Here is a 20,379-nt window from a genome sequence, read left to right as displayed (position 1 = left end):
TATAAAACTAATAGAATGGAGGAGAAACAAAGGACCTGAATAATTAGATGCTTAGATAATTGTTCTGTGTTTTCATAACAAGTGAAAAAGAGCAGTGTTAGAAGTACTTAAACATTCCATGTAAGGAGCACTGCCTGAATTTATATTGTGATTTTAGAGCATCATTCACTGTTTAAAAACAGGCATATTGTGGGTCGTATTTTAAAGACAAATAGAAAACTTATCTTTTCAAGATGGATCTAAAGCTTAACCTTATCAAAATTACAAAATGTGAAGGATATGATTGAAAAATATTAATGCATAGGTTTAAATATTGGTCATCATTTTAGATGTCTTTCAAAATAGGTTGTCTCTTAAATATTAAACTGAACAAACATTGAACTTGTTGTAGAGTTTGTGCTCAAGGTTAAGTTTCCTGGGGTGATGGATATTTGATAATATGGATAACAAAAAGTTCTTAAGAAATTTAGAAAATTTTTAGGCAAAACTAGAAAATAATACTGATAATTCTACCACTCAGAATGTACCACTATCAGAATTTTGTATCTTTCAGTCATCTGCTCATCTCTTTTCTCCTTTGCTTGTATGTGTTCCCTCTCCCTTAAATAATCAGATTTTTTTTTGTAATCTGCATTTTCACTCAACAATATTGTAGATCTGTGTCATAAGTTATTCCTCTACAGTGCCTTCAGTTATTGTGTGCTTTGTGTTGGATGACTGTACCATCTAGTCTTTCGTGTTTCCTGGTACAGACTACATAGGGGTGAGAGTGTGTGTGTGTGTGTGTATTTTTTTTCTACCTTAACTAATGCTTTGGACATCAACAGGTAGAGCTAAATCCTTGAAACCTTCCAAGTGGTGGCTTTCAGTTATTGCTGAATTGGTTTTTAGAGATGGAACAAATTATATTGTATGGAAACTTTTTTTTTTTTTTTTTTGAGACAAAGTCTCACCTTGTCACCCAGGCTGGAGGGCAATGGCATGATCTTGGCTCACTACAACCTCCACCTCCCAGGTTCAAGTGATTCTCTTGCCTCAGCCTCCCGAGTAGTTGGGATTACAGGGGCCTGCCACCATGCCCGGCTAATGTTTGTGTTTTTACTAGAGATGGGGTTTCATCATGTTGGCCAGGCTTGTCTCGAACTCCTGACCTCAGGTGATCCACTCACCTTGGTCTCCCAAAGTACTGGGATTACAGGCATGAGCCACCATACCCAGCCTTTTTTTCTTCTAGGTACCAGCTTTTATTTATCAGATTGGTAAAAATGTTAGAAAGCGTGCAATGAAATGGGCATTTTCACAGTCGTGGCAGAAAGTATAATTATCTTTGACTTTCTAGAAAGCAGTCTGGCATTCTAGAAACTTGCCTAACCTCTTCCCATTTAGACAAGATGAATTGTGACAGGGCCAGCCTTGTCCCTGTGATTCCATATCTCCCAGAAAGAGAGGTCTAGTCTCAGGGAAAACCCAGATTTTCTTGGCTTAGCCCACCTGACAGCTAATCACTGGAAATGGGGTGGGCCGGTAGAGTCCTTTGGTCAGGTTTTGTGTCAAGAGAGGGATGTGGAAAGATGGGAGAGAGGTAGCAAAACTGGCCTCAATGGAACTATGTAAGTTAACATAGAATGGCAAAGGAATGTTTCTTCCAAGGAAGAAATTCTAGGGAAGGAATAAAGTAGAGGGGAAGGCAGCAGTTCTCAAAGTTTTGGGGTCAGGATTCCTTTACACTCTTAAAAGTATATTGAGGGCCCAAGGAGCTTTTGTGAATGTAGGTTATATCTATTGGTATTTATCACTAGAAATTAAATCAGAAATACTTAAAATATTCCTTAAAAGCTCACAAAATATTGTTATAAATGCTTTTATGATAAGAAAATTTCTAAACCCAAGGTAGTACAGTCTTACATCTTTTGCAAATTTCTTTGATGTTTGATATGTCATTTGTACCTGCATTCAATTTATTGTGTGATATTTGCTTGAAAAATTGTGAACAAATGACAGTCTTATACAGATAGGCATTTCAGATCATTATGGATATTTCTTTTTTCTTTCTTTCTTTTTTTTTTTTTTTTTGAGGTGGGGTCTTTCTGTGTCTCCCAGGCTGGAATGCAGTGCTATGATCACGGCTCACTGGAGCCTCATTCTCTGGGGACTCAGGTGATCCTCCCACCTCAGCCTCCAGAGTAGCTGGGACTACAGGTGTGTACTACCCCACCTTGCTAATTTTTTGTATTTTTTGTAGAGATAGGGTTTTGCCATAGGTATTCAAATAGAAAGTTTTGTTTTTGTTTTAGTATATAAAGAAATATAACTTTCCATGTTGGAAAAATTTTTAAAACCTTTTTTTAATTATAAAACTCATAAGCAACCATTGTTGAGAAAATTGGTAAAGTACAGAAAAGATAAAAGAAAAAAATTAAAGTCTCCCATAATTTCTCTATCTAATATAACCACTATTGACTGTTGACATGATGGCCATTTTCTACCAGTATATATTTTTTCTTTGCTATTAAAATACATAACCCTTACACATATGTTTAAATAGTTGAGGTCATATTCCCTATAGTTTTATATTCTTTTTTTTTTTTTTTTTTTTTTGAGACAGAGTCTCGCTCTGTCACCCAGGCTGGAGTGCAGTGCCGTGATCTCGGCTCACTGCAAGCTCCACCTCCTGGGTTCCCACCATTCTCCTGCCTCAGCCTCCCCAGTAGCTGGGACTACAGGCGCCCGCCACCATTCCCGGCTATTTTTTTGTATTTTTTAGTAGAGATGGGGTTTCACCATGTTAGCCAGGATGGTCTCGATCTCCTGACCTCATGGTCTGCCCACCTTGGCCTCCCAAAGTGCTGGGATTACAGGCGTGAGCCACTGTGCCTGGCCCTTTTATATTCTTTTAAAAAGTATTTACTGTATTTTCCTGTGATGTCATAGTCTTTATAGAAAAATAATCATTATTTTCAGTTGACATGATTGTTTACCTAAAAATATCCAAAGGAACCAACTGAGAAAAACAATTTTTAAGATTACTGGTTAAAAGTTCTTTTATATAAAAATCAATAGCCTTCCCCAATGTTAGCTATAATCACATAGAAGATATAGTGATGAAGTGTTTTTTCAGGTATTTCAGCAAAAATTAAATACCTAGGAATAAACTTAGATGTGCAGGACTTTTATCAAGGACAGGACAAAATTTTGCTGAGTGGAATGAAAGATTTGCATTCTATGTTCCTGGATGAGCAGATTTCATGTTATAAATATGTTAGTTATCACCATGTCTTCATATTAATTTGTAAATGTAATTTCTGCTGGGCACAGTGGCTCATACCTGTAATCCAAACAGTTTGGGAAGCTGAGGCGGGTAGATGACAATTAGCTGGGTGTCTGTGGCACACACATGTATTTCCAACTACTCCTGAGGCTGAGGTGGGAGGAGCACTTGAGCCTGGGAGGCAGAGGTTGCAGTGAGCCGAGATCATGCCTGTGAACTCCAGCCTAGGTGACAGAGTGAGACCCTGTCTCAAAAAAAAAAAAAAAAGAAAGAAAAATGTGTGTGTATATACATATATTTCATATTTTATAAATATTTATATATATAAATTATATATATACATTTTATATTTTATATATAGTGTGTGTATATATATATACACACACACACAAATTTCAGTACAAATTCTGGCAGATTTATTTTTGACACTTGACAAAACGCCTCTAAAATTTGTTTAGAAGAATAAATAATAAAAATTAATAAAGTATAGACTCTTTCAACCAGATAGTAGTAAAATATTGTGGACTATTCCTGGGCCAGACAGATAAAGGCAATGGAAGTTTAGAACCAGAGTCATGCAAACGAGAATTTAGTATAAGGAAAAGGTGGTATTTTAACTTAATACTGAAAAGATAGATTATTCTGTAAATGGTTTTAGGAGAACTATTTGAGGAAGTCTGAGTCTTAACTCCAATTTTTGTCAAAATAAGTTACAGTTGGTTTAAACACATCTATTCTTAAAAATTAGAACAGAAGAATATTGGTTTGAAGATATTTTAAGAGTTAAGGCTGAGGCTGGGCACAGTGGTTCACGCCTGTAATCCCAGCACTTTGCGAGGCCAAGGTGGGAGGATTGCTTGAGCCCAGGAGTTTGAGATCAGCCTGAGCAACATAGCAAGACTCTTTCTCTCTCTCTCTCTCTCGATATAGATATACATATAAATATACATATACAAATAGAAAAAAAAAGAGTTAAGTTTTGTATGGAGAGCCATGAAGATAAGAGGTAAAAATTAAAGGCTTGATGGACACATGTTTACATCTCCAGCAAGGGGGTTGATGGGAAAGACTGATAGACATAGCTCCATTACTGCTACCTCCTTTTAGGAAGTTGCTTCTGAACATCTAAAGATATCAGTTTTATAATAGAAATGAGTTATTTTTCAGTGTCTAAAACATCACATGAGATACATACATACATGCATACATACATAAATATGTTTATAAAGTTAAATGAAATAGGATATAAAATTGGGCCTAGTGTTTAAAAGGTAAATATATTTACATGAAGGAGAAAACAACTCACCTCCCACTCTTAGAGCCTCTGCCAGTTTATCATAGCCTAGTTTCTTGAGAGAATAAGCTACATGTCTTCACCTTTTTTCACTGAGCTCATTATAATCTGGATTCTGCCTTCATCGTTGCACTAAAATTTATCTCCTAGTTGTCAAATCCAGTGGCTCCCCTCTTAGTCCCCAAATTGACCCCTCTGCAGTATTTTGATACTGTTGATCCTTTGTTGAAACATTCCTCCATTCTTAATGTCCACCAATAAAGAGTTGGTTAAATAAAAATTATAGTGTACCGTTTTATAATAGAATATTCTGTTGTTCTGTTGTGGACCAAAAAATGCAGCCAGTCTTTCCATAAGAGCATGTGCAAACTTCTAAGATATATTAAGTAAAAAAGTAAGGCATAAAATATTGTGTATAATCTGACCCCTTTAGTACACAGTGTAAAAACATCTGTGTCTGTGCTTCTTTATACTTACTTTTTTCTCCCCTGGTGAATACAGGAAACTGTGAATAGTACAACACAATTAAAAAAAAAAACTGTGTGTCTGCTGCACCAGGACCTGTGATAATTGGGTATAAAAGACATGTCCCTGTCCTCTGGGAAGGGACATGATAATCAAATGAGACTTCTGTCGGATTCTTTTCTCCTGTTTTGATCTTATCACCCTGCCTTGGTCTCCTCCGATCTCTTCTTCCTTGTCCTACTTCTTTCTTCTCTTCTCATTCTGTGCTTTCTCTGAGTAATCTTTGACTCCCGTTACTTAAGTCATGACCTGTGTTGCAGGGACTCCTAAATTTGTATTCATCTCCAGAGTTTCAAACCCATATATCTGTCTGTATATCATATATTTAGGGAATCTCACTTGGAGTGACATGGGTGTTCAAAATGATGATATTTAAATTTTCACGTATCCATCTCCTAGCACTCTATCTAGTCACATATGCCTAAACCTGGGAACTGTCTTAATATTCTTTTATATACACCTGTTCTGACCCCCCCCAAACTAGTAAATTTCTGAGACCTGTCCTTCTGAATGTCTCTTACAATTTTCCCTGTGATCTCAGTTTCTTCCTCCCATCCCTCAAATGCGTTGTGTGTGTGTGTGGTGGGGGAAGAGAGTTACATTGAAATTTGTGGAAAACGTACTAGCCTGTCTTTCTTTCTTTCGAGGTGAAGTCTCCCTCTTGTCCCCCTGGCTGGAGTGCAATGGCACAATCTTGGCTCACTGCAACCTCCATCTCCTGGGTTCAAGCAGTTCTCCTGCGTCAGCCTCCTGAGTAGCTGGGATTACAGGCACCTGCCACCATGCCCAGCTAATTTTTGTGTTTTTAGTAGAGACGGGGTTTCATCATGTTGGCCAGGCTGGTCTCGAACTCCTGACCTCAGGTGATCCACCCGCCACTGTGCCCCCTCTACTGCTGAAGTTTTGTGCCCCCAGTGGGGATGACAGCAGGCAGCACCTCCAGCTCCACGTGACGTCCTCAAGGGGAGCACCCAGGCCGAGGCCACATCCAGCAAGAAGGCATGGCTTCAGGCCTCAGGGCGGGAGTGCAGGTAGAGGATCCTGCCTGTGTCCACTGCCTCTTGGGAGAAGCTCTGCACGGGGTCTAGGCTGGGTGGCTCATCTGCCAAGATGCCACGCAGCACCATCACCAGGTAGCCGGCACTCAGTGGGCTCTTCACTGAGAAAACAATGTCTGCTGGCGGCACTGCCTCCTGGGCTACCTGGTTAACAGAGGTCATGAGGACTCACAAGGGAATGCAGAGGAGTCTCAGAGGGGCCCACTGTGGCCCTAAGCAGCCAGAACAGCCTTGATCTTGCTCCACTTATTTCCCCAGATACCACTGCTCATTTAGTGACACACACACGTGGGTTCACACACACAGCAGCCAGACATGCAGCTGGTCACATTTTTTGTTTTTTTGAGATAGGGTCTCACTCTGTCACCCAGGCTGGAGTGCTGTGGTGTGATCACAGCTCCCTGCAGCCTCAACCTCCTAGGCTCAAGGGCTCAGCCTCCCAAGTAGCTGGGACCACAGTCATGTGCCACCATGCCTGGCTAATTTTTAAATTTTTTGTGTAGAGATGGGGTTTCACTGGGTTGCCCCAGCTGGTCACATGTTAATACCCACCCCACACATGGTTACGGGGTGTCGGTCACACAGCTTGAGATGCACTCCCTCAGGGAAGTGCATAATCACATGTCCCCAGACTCAGTGACACAGACATATGAGTTCATCAGATGCTGATGCAGTCACACAGGTACAGGTACACATGCGTGTGTGCACACGCACACACAGGCCCCCTGCTCAGGATCTGTTCAGGCCTGTGGCTGGTTTGCTGGCAGCATCCTCCCCAACCCCTGCTATTACCACCCAGGACCATCAGAGGGTGCCCTGCCCCACCCCACCCCACCCCTCCTAGAGGCACAGGCACCCCCAGCACAGGCCCTACAGAGCTCACACCCCAAAGGCCACATGGGCTCCCTCACCTGATGGGCCATCCACAAGAGGCTAAACTGCCTCCAAACTCACATTCCTGTTTTGTGCCTTCGGCTGGAATGTTCCTTTTGGAATACCACTCCCCATTCTCTGCTCCTAATGGCCTGTACTCTTCAGAGCCCGGCCCAAACACTGCCTCCTCCCATGAGGCCTTCCTGATGCCAGATCTGCTGGCTCACCATGGGCCCCAAGCTCCAGATGCAGACCAGAAGGGTCTCCGAAATAAGCAGTGTGGAAGAGTAAGGCTGAGAGCGGGCAAGGACTGGCCTGAGGTCACAGGGCATGTCAGATCTCTGGAAGGCCCGTGGCTGCTCTGTGGGGTTCCTGGGTAAGCAAAAGCCCTTGGCAGACCCTCCTGGTCCTGGTCTGGGCTCTGAGAAGAGAGCAGGCTACACAGGGGTCTGAGAGGCAGCGGTCTGTCTCCACGGCCAGCAATCCCAAAAGTTCAGGACCTGTGATGCCCTCCCAGGGAACTGACTGCAATGCAGATTCTCGGGCTCCACTTCAGAGATTCTGTAGGGCTGGGTGGCGTCCAGGAATCTGCATGCTCAGCCATGCCATGGACATGAGTGGACACCAGCTCTAGAGGCACACACAACTCCCAGGAGGATGGGTGTACAGCAAGCTCCCCAGAAACTCTTGGGAACACAACATATATGGGAGCACATCTGAGGCACGTGCACACACGCAACCTGGGACCACCACAGGTACAGCCTAAGTCACATGTGTTCCCGGCATGGAGGCTGGGAGGAAGGCCCTCTACCTGGTCCACACCCCGCTCACCACCTCCAGCTCCTCACCTCCAGCTGGTCCCTTCTGATCTCAGCTGCCTCTCCCTGGAAGATGTAGATTTTCTTGTGCTGGGCCAGCTTCAGTGGGGCTACTGGGCCCTCTAGGGCAATGGTCACTTGTAGGGTGGCATCTGTGTGTGGTCCCACATCCATTGAGAAGGCCAGGGTGTTGCGGGAGCTGAGGCTGCCATTGTGGCCATAGAGAACAGCCCCAACCAGCAGGTCCTGCTGAGAGAAGGCTGTGGCTGGCTGAGTGGCTTGGAGCAACTGTCCCCAGTGAGGGCTGTCTGTGACATGGTAGTGGGCCTCATCCCTACTGCAGATGTTGAGGTTGGTGCCCAGGTGGAGCTCGGCCATGTTGATGGTACCCTGGCCTCCTTGAGGAACCATGAGGCCGGAGCCATTGGCCACACAGAGGTAAGGCTCCAAGGCCTGCACCTCCAGCACCGTGATGGCCTGGTGCTGCCCATCGGACACCTGCAGCGGGATCCAGCCGTGGTCAGCCTGAGTGTGTGAACAGGACTCGCCTCTTCCTGAGGCCCCTCCTGGATGAAGCGGCAGATGGGCTGCATGGGCTCATCCGTGGCCATGATACTGCCAGAGAGGAGGTCCTGGTGGGTCAGCACCAGCTGGGCCTCAGCAAAGCCCGAATCAGCATTGCTGAAGGCCATGTTGTCTGTAGTCAGCAGCTGCCACCTACCCCAGGCCACATGGAAGACGCAGCTGATGGTCTGCATAGGGGCGTGGTCATTCACAGGCTGGATGGCCACTCAGAAGACACCCCATACCTCCTCCCAGGCCACGTCACCACTGCTCTGGTCCTGGTGGCAGCAGGAAATGGGATATCATCTTCTGTGATCTCGGAGTCATCATGCTGCTAGACCAGCTGGCCATGTATCAGGTCTCCATTGGTGAAGGATGTCACCATAGTGATCTTGTCTTGTGTCCCACGCCAAGTCAACCTCCCATGGCGGGGCTGCTCCATGACCTCATAGAGGTACCTGGCACTGTTGAGACTCTTGATGAAGAGCTGGTCAGCAGAGAGGACACACTCACCACCCTCGGGCACCACGAGGACAGGCATGTCTGGGTCACCGCCAATATGGATGGAGAAGGTACAGAGTGGGGAGAAATATGGTGGAGCTGTGACATGGAAACAGAAGGTGTCCTCCACTGCAACTGAGGCATGTGCCATGGCCCCATAGGTCACCTCTGCAGCCTGTACGTCATCCTGGGTGAAGCCCTGACCGTCTGACATCATCGTGCCCTGTAGTTGAAGGTTGCCTTTCCTGGGAGCCTGAACCACCTCACAGTGGAAGGTTGGGGGGCTTGGGCCTGCCTCCTCCAGGGTGGCCTCCAGGTGGGCTGTGGTGAGGGCCTCCTGCTGGGTGTTCTGAGTGTGCAGTGGCTCCAGCTGCAGCATCCACACAGTGGCTCTCTGGATGGTCACTAGGAAGGACAGATTGCTCAGGATTTCCCAGCTCACCTGCACCTGCAGATCCAGGTTCTCCACGGTGTCCTCGGTGTAGTGCTGTGGGTCAGTGCTCAGGTACCTCACGTGGCCCTGCTCCACATCCTGCTGGTGGAACGCCTGTGTGGCCCACCACTCAGCATCCTCCACCCCACCAGCCCCCTGCTTCTGCAGCTCCCTGAACGGCAGGCCTCCGGTGACACGGAACAGCACAGTCACATCCTGCCCCACGGCGTTGGTCTCCACCAACAGGTTGGTAGGCAAGATGGGCATGGCAGAGCCCTGGGCCAGATGCAGCCCTGTGCTGCGGTGGATTTGTATGGCCGGCTGGACAGCCACCACCTTCAGCATGGCCGGGGGGCTGGCCTGCAGTCCATTGCTGACGCGGAATGTCAAGTCCTGTGTAGGGCCACCGCAGTGGACATAGACTAGGCTGTTGGCCTCCAACTCCCAGCAGGAGAACTCAGTCACCAGCTCCCCAGGCTGGTCTCGGTGCTCCACGGGGAGGCCAGAGGGGGTGCCAAGGAGCTGGAAGGCGAGGCCCTCACAGGCAGAGTCCAGGTCATAGGCCTGGAGAACCTCAGGCCCCAGAGGCTTCTGTGTGTGTTCCAGGATCACCATAAGGCTGCCATGTGGGAAGATGATGTGGGGTGGGTCATTGACAGGGTTGACCTGGATGGGCAGGAGGTCTGTTTGGCCCCTCCACAGGCATGAGGGCTTGGGCACCCAAGCCATCACTGACACCTCCAGCACCAGCTGGTCAGAGGTGTCCTCAGGGCCATCGTGGATGAAGCGGGCCTTGCAGTTCACCACGTCCAGGAGGGTGAACATTTTTCATGCCTGGGCACCCAAGACATCCAGCTCGAGCTCGCTGTAGTGTGCCCCTCAGGTCACGCTGAACAGCACCTGGGATTTACGCAGTTCAGCCTCCATCAGTGCCAGCATGGGCTGCACATGCCACCACTCAAGCCAGGCTGTGCCACCCTCAGTCACCACCACTGCGCTGATAGCAGCTGGATGAAATTGGCAAAGACAGGAGGTAGCCCTGGCTCAGGCACGCATGGCTCAGCTAGCTCCACGGACAGCCAAGCTTCGGGAGCCAGAGTGGAGAAAGCTTCATAATGGCCATAGGCATTGTCCTCATACTCCTCCACCTCCTCCAGTCTGCAGCCAGCCACCAAGTTGTGCGTCAGCAAGGCTTCCCACAGCCCCTGCCTCTAACCATTGACACTGAGGTCTTCCATGCAGCCAGCCCAGCAGGGAGGCATTGGCAGCCCCTGGTGTCAGGCCTGAGCGGTGTTCCTGGAGGTGACGAGAGGCCTCTGCAACCAGCTCCCCAAGAAGGAGACTGTCATGTGGCTCCAGGTAGCTGAGGACTCCTCGGTTCAAAGTACGTGTGGGGTACTGGTCCATGGAGATTTCTAGCTGGTGAGTGTTGATGTGGATGCTGACCTTGTGGGGCTGTGCGTCAGTCACAGGCACACTGTTGGGGAGCAGTACAGTACCCTGGCCCTTCTCAACCATGGACCACAGGTGGCCGTCAAATATGTCCACATGGATGAAGTCCCCATGCCAGCCTGCTGCCTGGAAGGCCAAGGGTGCCTGCTAGCTCTGTGTGGTGAGTGTAAACTCCAGGGTTACTTCATCCTGAGTGCCCCAGGCAGGGAAGGCAGCCAGAGAGTGGGGCCCAGAGAAGCCCAGGGCCACATCGTCATTGGCAGAAAACTCTTCAGCACAGCCCTCATGCTTATTGGGGGTCAGAGGCTGGAGGAGTCTGCGGCCATTGAGAGTGGCTGCATGGAGGCAACCCCTCAGGGGATGGCTGGTTCCCCTCAGGTAGGGCAGGCCAAGTCTCCCAGTGCTCCCAACAAAGAGCCCATAGGGGACCTCTAGGGGGGCTCCCAGGACTACAGAGGAGGCATTCAGAAACCCATTGACTGACAATGTGGGCCAGTCCTCTGAGACAGTCAGAACTGTAGTGTGGGGGACGGAGTCACTCAGTAGAATTTCTGCTGGGGTCTGCAGCCTCAGCTCCTCCTGGCCCAGGACAAGCCTGACCTGAGGAGAGACGGGGAATGGGAGATGGGGGGCAGCACTTTGAATCCATCATTTCCCTTATAAAAGCACAGTGGGTTCCCCACAGGGGGCCCCAGAGCAGAAAACCTAGGACAAGGGCCTCTGGTGCCACTCCTCTTGCCTTCCTGCCATCTCTTTATTCATCCTCCAAACACTCACCAAAGGAAACTCTGGGCCAGGCCTGGATGGGCTCTGGGGACCCTGGTGTGAATCAGATGTGGTCCTTGCCCACAAGGAACTGACATATAGCAAGATGCTCTTCTAGAAACCCAACCTGTATTTTTAAATTCTCCTCCTCTTTCCTTGAGTGAGAAGCACCAGAAATATTGTCTTGGAATCTAGATTTCACCCCTGGAATAATGGGTAACTGAGAATCCCTTGATCAGTCCCCCTAAGTTTGGCAAAGTTTCTCGAGGTCACTGAAGGAAGCCAGGCTAACTGTTCAGGGACAGGGAGCCCAGGCAGATGCTCTGTGTTCTGGAAAAAAAAAAAAAAAAAAAAAAAAAAGCTGCCTGACCTGTGGTGGAGGAATATCTCAAGGAGAGATGAAGGACATAGTTCTGTCACCATGACATTGACACAAGAAATGGCTCTGGTATGGTGCTCCCAGATGCTAGAATAGGTGATGGCAGAGTATGGGAACTGCAGAACCAGAACACTAAGAACCATGATCTTGGAGTCCTGGTATGGTGCATCTCTGTAGGGATGTGGCATCACTACCTGCAGAGCTCAACAGCCATCAGCACCAGACTGCACCACATAGGTGTTCAACAGTGACACCTTGTGGCAATGAGCAGCAATGACAGCAGCAGACTGACCAAGCCCTAGTCCTCTTCCCACTGGGGTGTGGTAAGAGATGGCTGCCCCAAATTTGTTAATTTGTTTTTTTTTTTTTTCCTTCTAAAATAGAGATGGGGTCTCATTGTGTGGCTCAGGCCAGTCTTGAACACCTAGGCTCAAGTGATCTTTCCACCTTGGTCTCCCAAAGTGGTGGGATTATAGGCATAAGCCACTGCACCCAGCCTGCCCCAAATTTGGACTAAGACCCTGGGTTCTTAAACTCTTCCTGGTATGGGGTAAGACTCAAGTAGGAGCCACAAGACTCCTTGATAATAAAGCTTGTGGTGTCTTGAAGGATGAAATGGAAAAATGAAGCTGAGGCAGTACTGGTGCTGTTACTCTCATGGACAGACAGTGGTGCTGCAGATAAATTGGTGCAGTGCCACCAGGATGCGCAGGGGTCATGGGGGCCCAGGAGGGGGTCTCGCCGAGGAGGAGGGGATGCCCACACTGAAACTTCAAGGAGAGACTAGAGTTCGGCAGGTGCAGGGAATGGGTGGGTCACACACCTGGCAGGAGGAGTGTGATGACCAAAGGCCTGGCAGCAAGTGACCATAAGATGGCCAGGAACTGAAAGCAGTTCTGTGCAGTCAGAGCACAAAGGGCCAGTGAGGGCTTGTGGTGGGAAACATGGTTGGAAGGAGCTGGTGGGCAGAGCCAGTTCATGAAGGATTTACCATTTCTGAGCTGCTGCTGCCCATCCCACAGTGGAGAACTTGAGACCCCAAGAAAGGTGACTTACACAAGGTCAACAGCCAGCTGGGGTTCACACAAAGCTAGACAAGGAATCTCGCCCCAATCCCAGGGGGACGTCACTCACCTGCAGGTGTCCAGAGTAGAGCTGCAGCAGGAGGTGGTCAGCTGGGCCTGCTGCCAGGAGAAGGAGGGCTTCGGGTTGGGACGTGGAGAACTGCAGCTGCAGGTCTATGTCAGTCAGAGCCATGGCCATAGTCACCTCCAGGTGGTTCTAACCGAAGAAGGAAGCTGTGTGAGAGAGGGAGCTGTGGTCAAGGCTCAGATTCTTACCTGTAGGAGGCGAGGTGCTGCAGAGAGGGATGGGTAGGTTGCAGAAAGGGGTCCGTATGGCTGCCATACGGTGCTGCCTCTGAGCACTGCCCAGATCCCAGCATTTCCTTGGTCCTGGCACCAGAAGGCACAGCCTCACCTTGTGTCCAGCCCAGACCCTGACTTGGCAGGAGGTCAGACCCAGAAATTCCCAGCAACTCAGGTCTCCTCCTTGGAGGTTCCTGGAGCCAGAGGCCTCTGCCAGCTCTGACTCACCTCCCCTGGGCCCCAGAGGAGTCTCCCTCCCAGGTCTGGCTCCCCAACCTGGCCCAAAGGGAAACATCACTGGCCTGATCACCTGGCTTGGTGGTCACAGCCCCAAGGAATGGAGTTTCTGGAGAATCACCCCCAGGCCAGATCGATCCCTGCTCAGATTCCTTCTCCTAAGTGCCCTTGTGCTTGGGCTCCTGTGCAGCACCTGCCGTGCCATGCCCCACCTCCATGGGTTGGCTGGGGCCACGGCTGGGATCTGGGGGTGATGTCAGTGCAGCCCACCTATCCCTGCTTCTCCCTCAGGCCATTCTTCCAGCTGCCATTGAGGGTGGGGGCAGGATCTTATTGGCCTGAGTTTGCCAAGGAGTAAAGGCTCTGAGGCCAGATGGGGACCATATGCAGTGTCAAACCAAAGTGGGCCCACACTTCCTCCACTACCCCTGCTGTTGCTTCCTGCTGGAGAGCTATTCACAGTCCCCGCTGAGCAGTCAGATCCGGCCCCATTGTTTCCACCGTGGCCAAGGAACCAGGGATGAGAACAGCTGAGCTCCCAACCTCCCCAGGCCGCCACTCAGTCTGAGGCTGAAGACAGGGCCTAGAAGGGGCTGAGGGTCTGCTGAGCAGGCCAAAGAGGGCCTCCCCAGGCAGAAGGCCATGTCTGGGCTTGCCTGGGATTAGTGGTTCTTATGCAGGGCCTGTTCTGTCCCACACTGGGACTCCTCCTCTTTTGAGTTGCTGCTTCCTCCAGGCAGTTTCCCCAAATTAGTCTCCCTGACTTCCAACCCGATGCCATAATTTCTGGTCTATGCCTTTTGCGGTGATAAGAGCCAAATATAACTTTAACTTTGCCTGCAGATGTCCAGGGCTGGGGGGCAGACAAACACAGGTTAAAAACTGTGATTCATCCCTGTTGGGTTTCCCTCAAACCCCAAGAACAAGCACAGGCTGATGGCCTTGATGGGGTGATCCAGCACCGACCTCACATGCACTGGTCCCTAGCCAGCCTGAGCCAGCTGCCATCTGCTCGAGAAAGTACCTTCAGCCATTGGAGGAGTTGGAGGTTTGTACACCCTCAGGGCAGCCAGCCCCACCTGGAGGGATATCCAGGAAAGATCCCGTAAGAGCCCCTCGGGTTGAGTTAAATCCCCTCTAGTTCCCCTCCTCCTGCCAGCACTGCTGGCAACACCAGCACCTTGTCTGAGAAGCTAAGGGAATCAAGTAAGCCCCGCAGACCATATGCGCGGGGGTGGCCCAGCAGGCTCAGCAGGCACAGCACAGCTTGGTGCCAGCAAGAGACAGACCAGGGAACTGCAGGTGGCGGCCAGCTACTGGGGTGCCTTATCTGCAAAGACATTGATTCCTAAGAGCAAAACACAGCACACTAAAGTGAGGGAGGCCATAGCACAAGGGGTGGGGGCACATGGCCCTGCAGGATGGAGCCACCACAGTCACCGGCTGGAACGGCTCACAGCAGCTGCCAGGAGCCAACTGTTGAATTTTCAGGAATTTTGAGAGGCAGGTGATACTGCCGACAGTGGGAATATTTATACCAGGAAAAGAGGCAAATACTGAAAATCAGGGTTCCCTCTCCCCAAGAAAGCCCATTGTGAAACATTTACCTACCCAGCACCCACGGGGAAGGGGGCACATCTCCCTGTGCCTACCCACCTGTGTTAATCAGGGTTCCCTAGTGGGACAGAACTAATAGGAGATATAGACAGATATAGATATAGATATAGATATAGATATAGATATAGATATAGATATATAGATATAGATATATAGATATAGATATAGATAGATATATAAAGGGGAGTTTATGAAGTATTAACTTACACAATCACAAGGTCCCACAATAGGCTGTCTGCAAGTTTGAGGAGCAAGGAGAGCCAATCCGAGTCTCAGAACTGAAGAACTTGGAGTCCAATGTTAGAGGGCAGGAAGTGTCCAGCATGGAAGAAAGATGTAGGCTGGGAGGCTAGGCCCATCTTACCTTTTCATGTTTTTCTGCCTGCTTTATATTCGCTAGCAGCTGATTAGAAAGATGGTACCCACCAGTATTAAAGGTGGGTCTGCCTTCCCCAGCCCACTGACTCAAATGTTTATCTCTTTTTACAATGCCCTCACAGACACTTCCAGTAGGTCAATACTTTGCAGCCTTCAACCCAATCAAGTTGACACTCAGTATTAACTGTCACACCACCCTTGCACTAAAGGTATACATACACCCACTAGGGCATGGTCAACGTCAGAGATCTGGGCCAGACAGGAACTGAAGTAGATGGTTGGCCCTAACCACTGAACCACCTGCCTGCGGCCTCCTCCCATCAGAAGAGAGTAGAGCCTGTTTGGCCAGAGTGGAATGGTGGCAGGAAGCAGAGGTACTTTCCGGAGCGCTGGGGTCTGAATGGGTCCATTGAGGCCGGGCCCTGCTGCTTCCTGTAGGGCTGAGTGGGAGAGGCTCACAGAGGCTGCCTTGTGCTGCTGGAGCGCATAGCCAGGGAGGCCCCCACCCCAACAGAGGCCTCTGATGCCCTGCTGGCCAGGGCTTTGGAAACTCTGACAGCACTGCTTCCCCTACCTCCTGATCTCCTTTTTCTGCCCCTCTTACACTCTCTGAGGGGCTGCAGTTGCAAGAACCCAGAATCTCTGTCTTGGAGGTAGTAGGGGGTGGGCAGTTGAAGAGGGGCTTTGAATGGAGAGGGTCTGCACAATAAAGATGTAATAAGCTAGGAGTCAATCCAGAGGACTTCCTGGAGGAGGTGATGGTGGTGTAGAGTCACAGAGAGGGAGGAATAGGCAGTCTCAGAGGACAGCAGCAAGGCCAAGTGAGAGACTGGCAGAGGTATACAGGTCCCCGTTGGCTGGGGTGAGGAGGGTTTCTGCTCCCTCATCCCGCAGAGCCTCTGGCTTATCACAGGATAAGAGCCAGCTAAGCTCCAGGGGCTTTCCAGGAAAAGTGTCTCTTGGAAAGGGTGTGACCTTTTCATCGGTCCTGACAGCACCCTAGAAATAGCTTGGCCTTTTCCCTCCCCTGAGCTCCACAGAGAACACAGCCAGCAGAAGACACATTCCCTGTCATCCAGAAATGGGTTTGATTCTCAGCTGAGGGACAGCAGGACTGGTAGAGACTGTCAGGCCACACAGCTACCTACAGAGCACCCCCATGCTTGGTCGGGGGTGGGAGGGATGGCAGGGTCTGGCTGTCCACAGGCCGGGCATGACAGTGGGGTGCACTGGAAGTGGCACACTTTGGAGGGGCAATGTCAGGGGAGAGCTTCCTCTTGTTGGGCCACAAGACTCCACAAGGACAGCACGGTGACTGATTCCCAATGCTAGACGCGAGGCAATCGGTCATGTGTAGGTGTATGTGTGTGTGTCTATATACACACACATATGTGTATATATATATATGAGGGTGTGTGTATGTGTGTGTATACATAATTTATTTATTTAGATGGAGTCTTGCTCTGTCACCCAGGCTGGACCTCAGTGGTGCGATCTCGACTCACTGAAACCTCTGCCTCCTGGGTTCAAGCAATTCTCCTGCCTCAGCCTGCCGAGTAGCTGGGACTACAGTCACCTCCCACCACACCGGGCTAATTTTTGTATTTTTAGTAGAGATGAGGTTTCACCATATTGGCCAGGCTGGTCTCAAACTCCTGACCTTGTGATCTGCCTGCCTCGGCCTCCCAAAGTGCTGGGATTACAGGTGTGAGCCACAGCACCCAGCTATTTATAGATATTTATAGAATATGACCTCAACTATTTAAACATATCTGTAAGGGTATAAGTACTTTGATAACAAAGAAGCAATACATACTGATAGAAACTAGCTATCATGTCAACAGTGGTTATATTAGGTAGAGAAATTATGTGAGATTTTTATTTTTTTATATTTTACTAATCTTCTCAATAATGGTTGCTTATAAGTTTTATAATCAAGAAAAAAGATTTCTAAAGTTTTTGCAAAATGGAAAGTTATGCTTCTTTATATACTAAAGACAAAAACAAAACTTCCTATTTGAATACCTTTGACTTTTACTGCAGACTTACAGACCCTTGAAAGAAAAGGCAATCCCCTCCCACTAGTTCTGGTGTCATTCTCCCCATCTCTCCCTTCACTTCCACCTTGGTCTTCTTTCTACTTCCCACCTTGGCTAGTGGTCTCCACCCAAAATGCTTGCTTGGCTTAATGGTTAGAATTCAGGGAAAAAGCGATCCCGAATTGCTAATCTAAACTAAGATTATACATGTGGGAAATAATAAAGAGAAACCAGGTAGTAAATAAGATTTGGAGGACTTAAAATACCCAGACTTTAATTCCTCTAAGATTATAGTTATTAATCATGTTTTTATATGATATTATCACTTAACATTTAAATTCTAAATATAATGTTCATGAGGAAAAGAGAAAATAGCTTGGTTTCTTTCCTCACCGAACTGTTGTCCTTAGTATCTTCTAGACGTTCCAGAACTGATGTCAGATTTGGCTCATCAGAGTCCACAGACCATATCGGTGAAGAAGATGTATAGGATTCCTGTTTAACCCAGAGACACCTATGTTAAATGTTTACATACAGACTAACCCAAATATGCAATTAAACCACACCACTAAATGGCAAGATGACCATGGATTGAAACAAAATGTATGGGGGAAAAGGCAACACGTTTAAACCCATGTGAGGAGCTGGACTTCTGAGACAGCCATTCTCCTTGCATAGCACTGTCTGCTGCTACAGCTCATAGAAGTGAACAATTTTCTTCAACACTGGTAGGCAGCCTCTAAATGGCCCTGATCACCCTCACCTCCTGCCATTCACACCCTTGTAAAATTCCACCCCTGGACCTAGTGACTCACTTCTAACAAAGAGAATACAGCAAAAGTAACATCACTTCTGAGGTGAGGCTACAAGGAGACTACGATGCCTGCCTTGGTCACCCTTCTCCTGCTCTTTCCATTGCTCCCTCTGATGGAAGCCAGTTGCCATGTGATGAGGTGCCCTATGGAGAGGCCCACGTGACAAGGTATTGTAAAAGGCCTCTGACCAACAGCCATCTAGAAACGGAGGCCCAGTCCAACAGCCTTTGAGATGATTCCTGCCAATGTGAGCTTGGAGACAGATTCTCTCCCTATCCTGCCTTGGGATGATCACAGCCACCATCAACAGCTTCACTGCCTGGTGAGAGGTCAAGCCAGTTAACCCAAGGTAAACTGCACAGAATTCTGACCCACAGAAACTGTGAGATAATGTTTGTTGTTTTAAGCTGCTAAATTTGTTACAGAGCAATAGATAACTAATTCAAACACCATAAAATTCTAACATTTTATTCTATCACACAAACCAAGTAATACCAATAAATGCATTACTATACATATATTTTTGGAACACAATTACATGTGATTTTTTTTGAAAAGCTAATGAACTAAGCATTATGTGCTTTCACCTGCTAATAGACATTTACTCTGTTGTAGGATTTTCCATTATAAATTGGAGAAAAGCCATTATTATTATATATTAGCTTCAGAAGAACTAGGTTCAAGTCACGGAAATCCATGAAAACCATGGAAAACCAGAAAAACAAGTTGGCCGGGCGTGATGGCTCACGCCTGTAATCCCGGCACTTTGGGAGTCCAAGGTGGGTGGATCACGAGGTTAGGAGATCGAGACATCCTGGCCAACATGGTGAAACCCCTTCTCTACCAAAATAAAAACAATTAGCCAGGTGTGGTGGCATGTGCCTGTAGTCCCAGCTACTCAAGAGGCTGAGAGAGGGGAATCGCTTGAACCCAGGAGGCAGAGGTTTCAGTGAGCTGAGATGTGCCACTGCACTCCAGCCTGGAGACAGAGCAAGACCCCATCTCAAAAAAAAAAAAAAAGAAAAGAAAAGAAAAGAAAAACAATTTGTATTGAAGGAGGACATCATTAACAGTATATCTATTCAATAATGATTTATGTTACTATTCTCATTCCTCTCTTACAGTGTCCCAAATCTCTTTACAGGTTAAAAGAAACTTTTCAGAATTAATCCTATTCTTTTTTTTTTTTTTTGAAACGGAGTCTTGTTCTGTCACCCAGGCTGGATGCAGTGGCGCGATCTTGGTTCACTGCAAGCTATGCCTCCAGGGTTCCCACCATTCTCCTGCATCAGCCTCTGGAGTAGCTGGGACTACAGGCGCCTGTCAACACTCCCGGCTAATTTTTTGTATTTTTAGTAGAGATGGGGTTTCACCATATTAGCCAGGGTGGTCTCGATCTCCTGATCTCGTGAACCGCCTGCCTCGGCCTCCCAAAGTGCTGGGATTACAGGTGTGAGCCACCATGCCTGGCCCAATCCTATTCTTAAAGAATACCACTTACTGAGTACTGCATTTTCTTCTCCAGATTCTTCAGCATACATTGGGAATACACCATATGGACCATTTTTACATTTTTAGTTATGGGGGTTTTGTTTGTTTGTTTGTTTTGGCTAAAGAAACTGCAACTAGATTTAGGACCTCATTCTATTAGGTTAGTATTTGTCTAGTAAACTTCAGCATAAGCAAAATAAAATACGTGTTGTTGCTCTGGACTGAAACCCCTCAAAACCAAATTTTAAAAATTACAAAAACATTAACTGAAATAAAGTTTTAAAAAATCTTGTAGATGAAAAGATATGATATATAGTAGGTTTAAGTACCTATTTCAACGGTTCCCAAAGTGTGGCCCTCAGACCCCCAGGTCCAAACTGTTTTGACAGGAATACTAACATGGTGACATTTGCTGTAAGGGTGCAGATGCAATGGTGGGTAAAAATGCTGGTACTTTAGCACAAATAAAGGCAGTAACACCAAACTACTAGTAGTCATGGTATGA

General features: G+C 47.9%; 1 pseudogene; it reads right to left on the bottom strand.

Annotated features, from left to right (window-relative positions):
- Window positions 1-3,717: 3,717 nt before the first annotated feature.
- LOC112204141 (chondroitin sulfate proteoglycan 4-like) lies at window positions 3,718-16,880 on the bottom strand (annotated as a pseudogene).
- Between the last annotated feature and the right edge of the window lie 3,499 nt (window positions 16,881-20,379).

The sequence above is a fragment of the Pan troglodytes genome, chromosome 16 (genome assembly GCF_028858775.2).
Source record: "Pan troglodytes isolate AG18354 chromosome 16, NHGRI_mPanTro3-v2.0_pri, whole genome shotgun sequence".
Classification (NCBI taxonomy): Eukaryota; Metazoa; Chordata; class Mammalia; order Primates; family Hominidae; genus Pan; species Pan troglodytes.
Note: the sequence above shows the minus strand (reverse complement) of the source record. Positions and strands in the feature narration are given on the sequence as shown.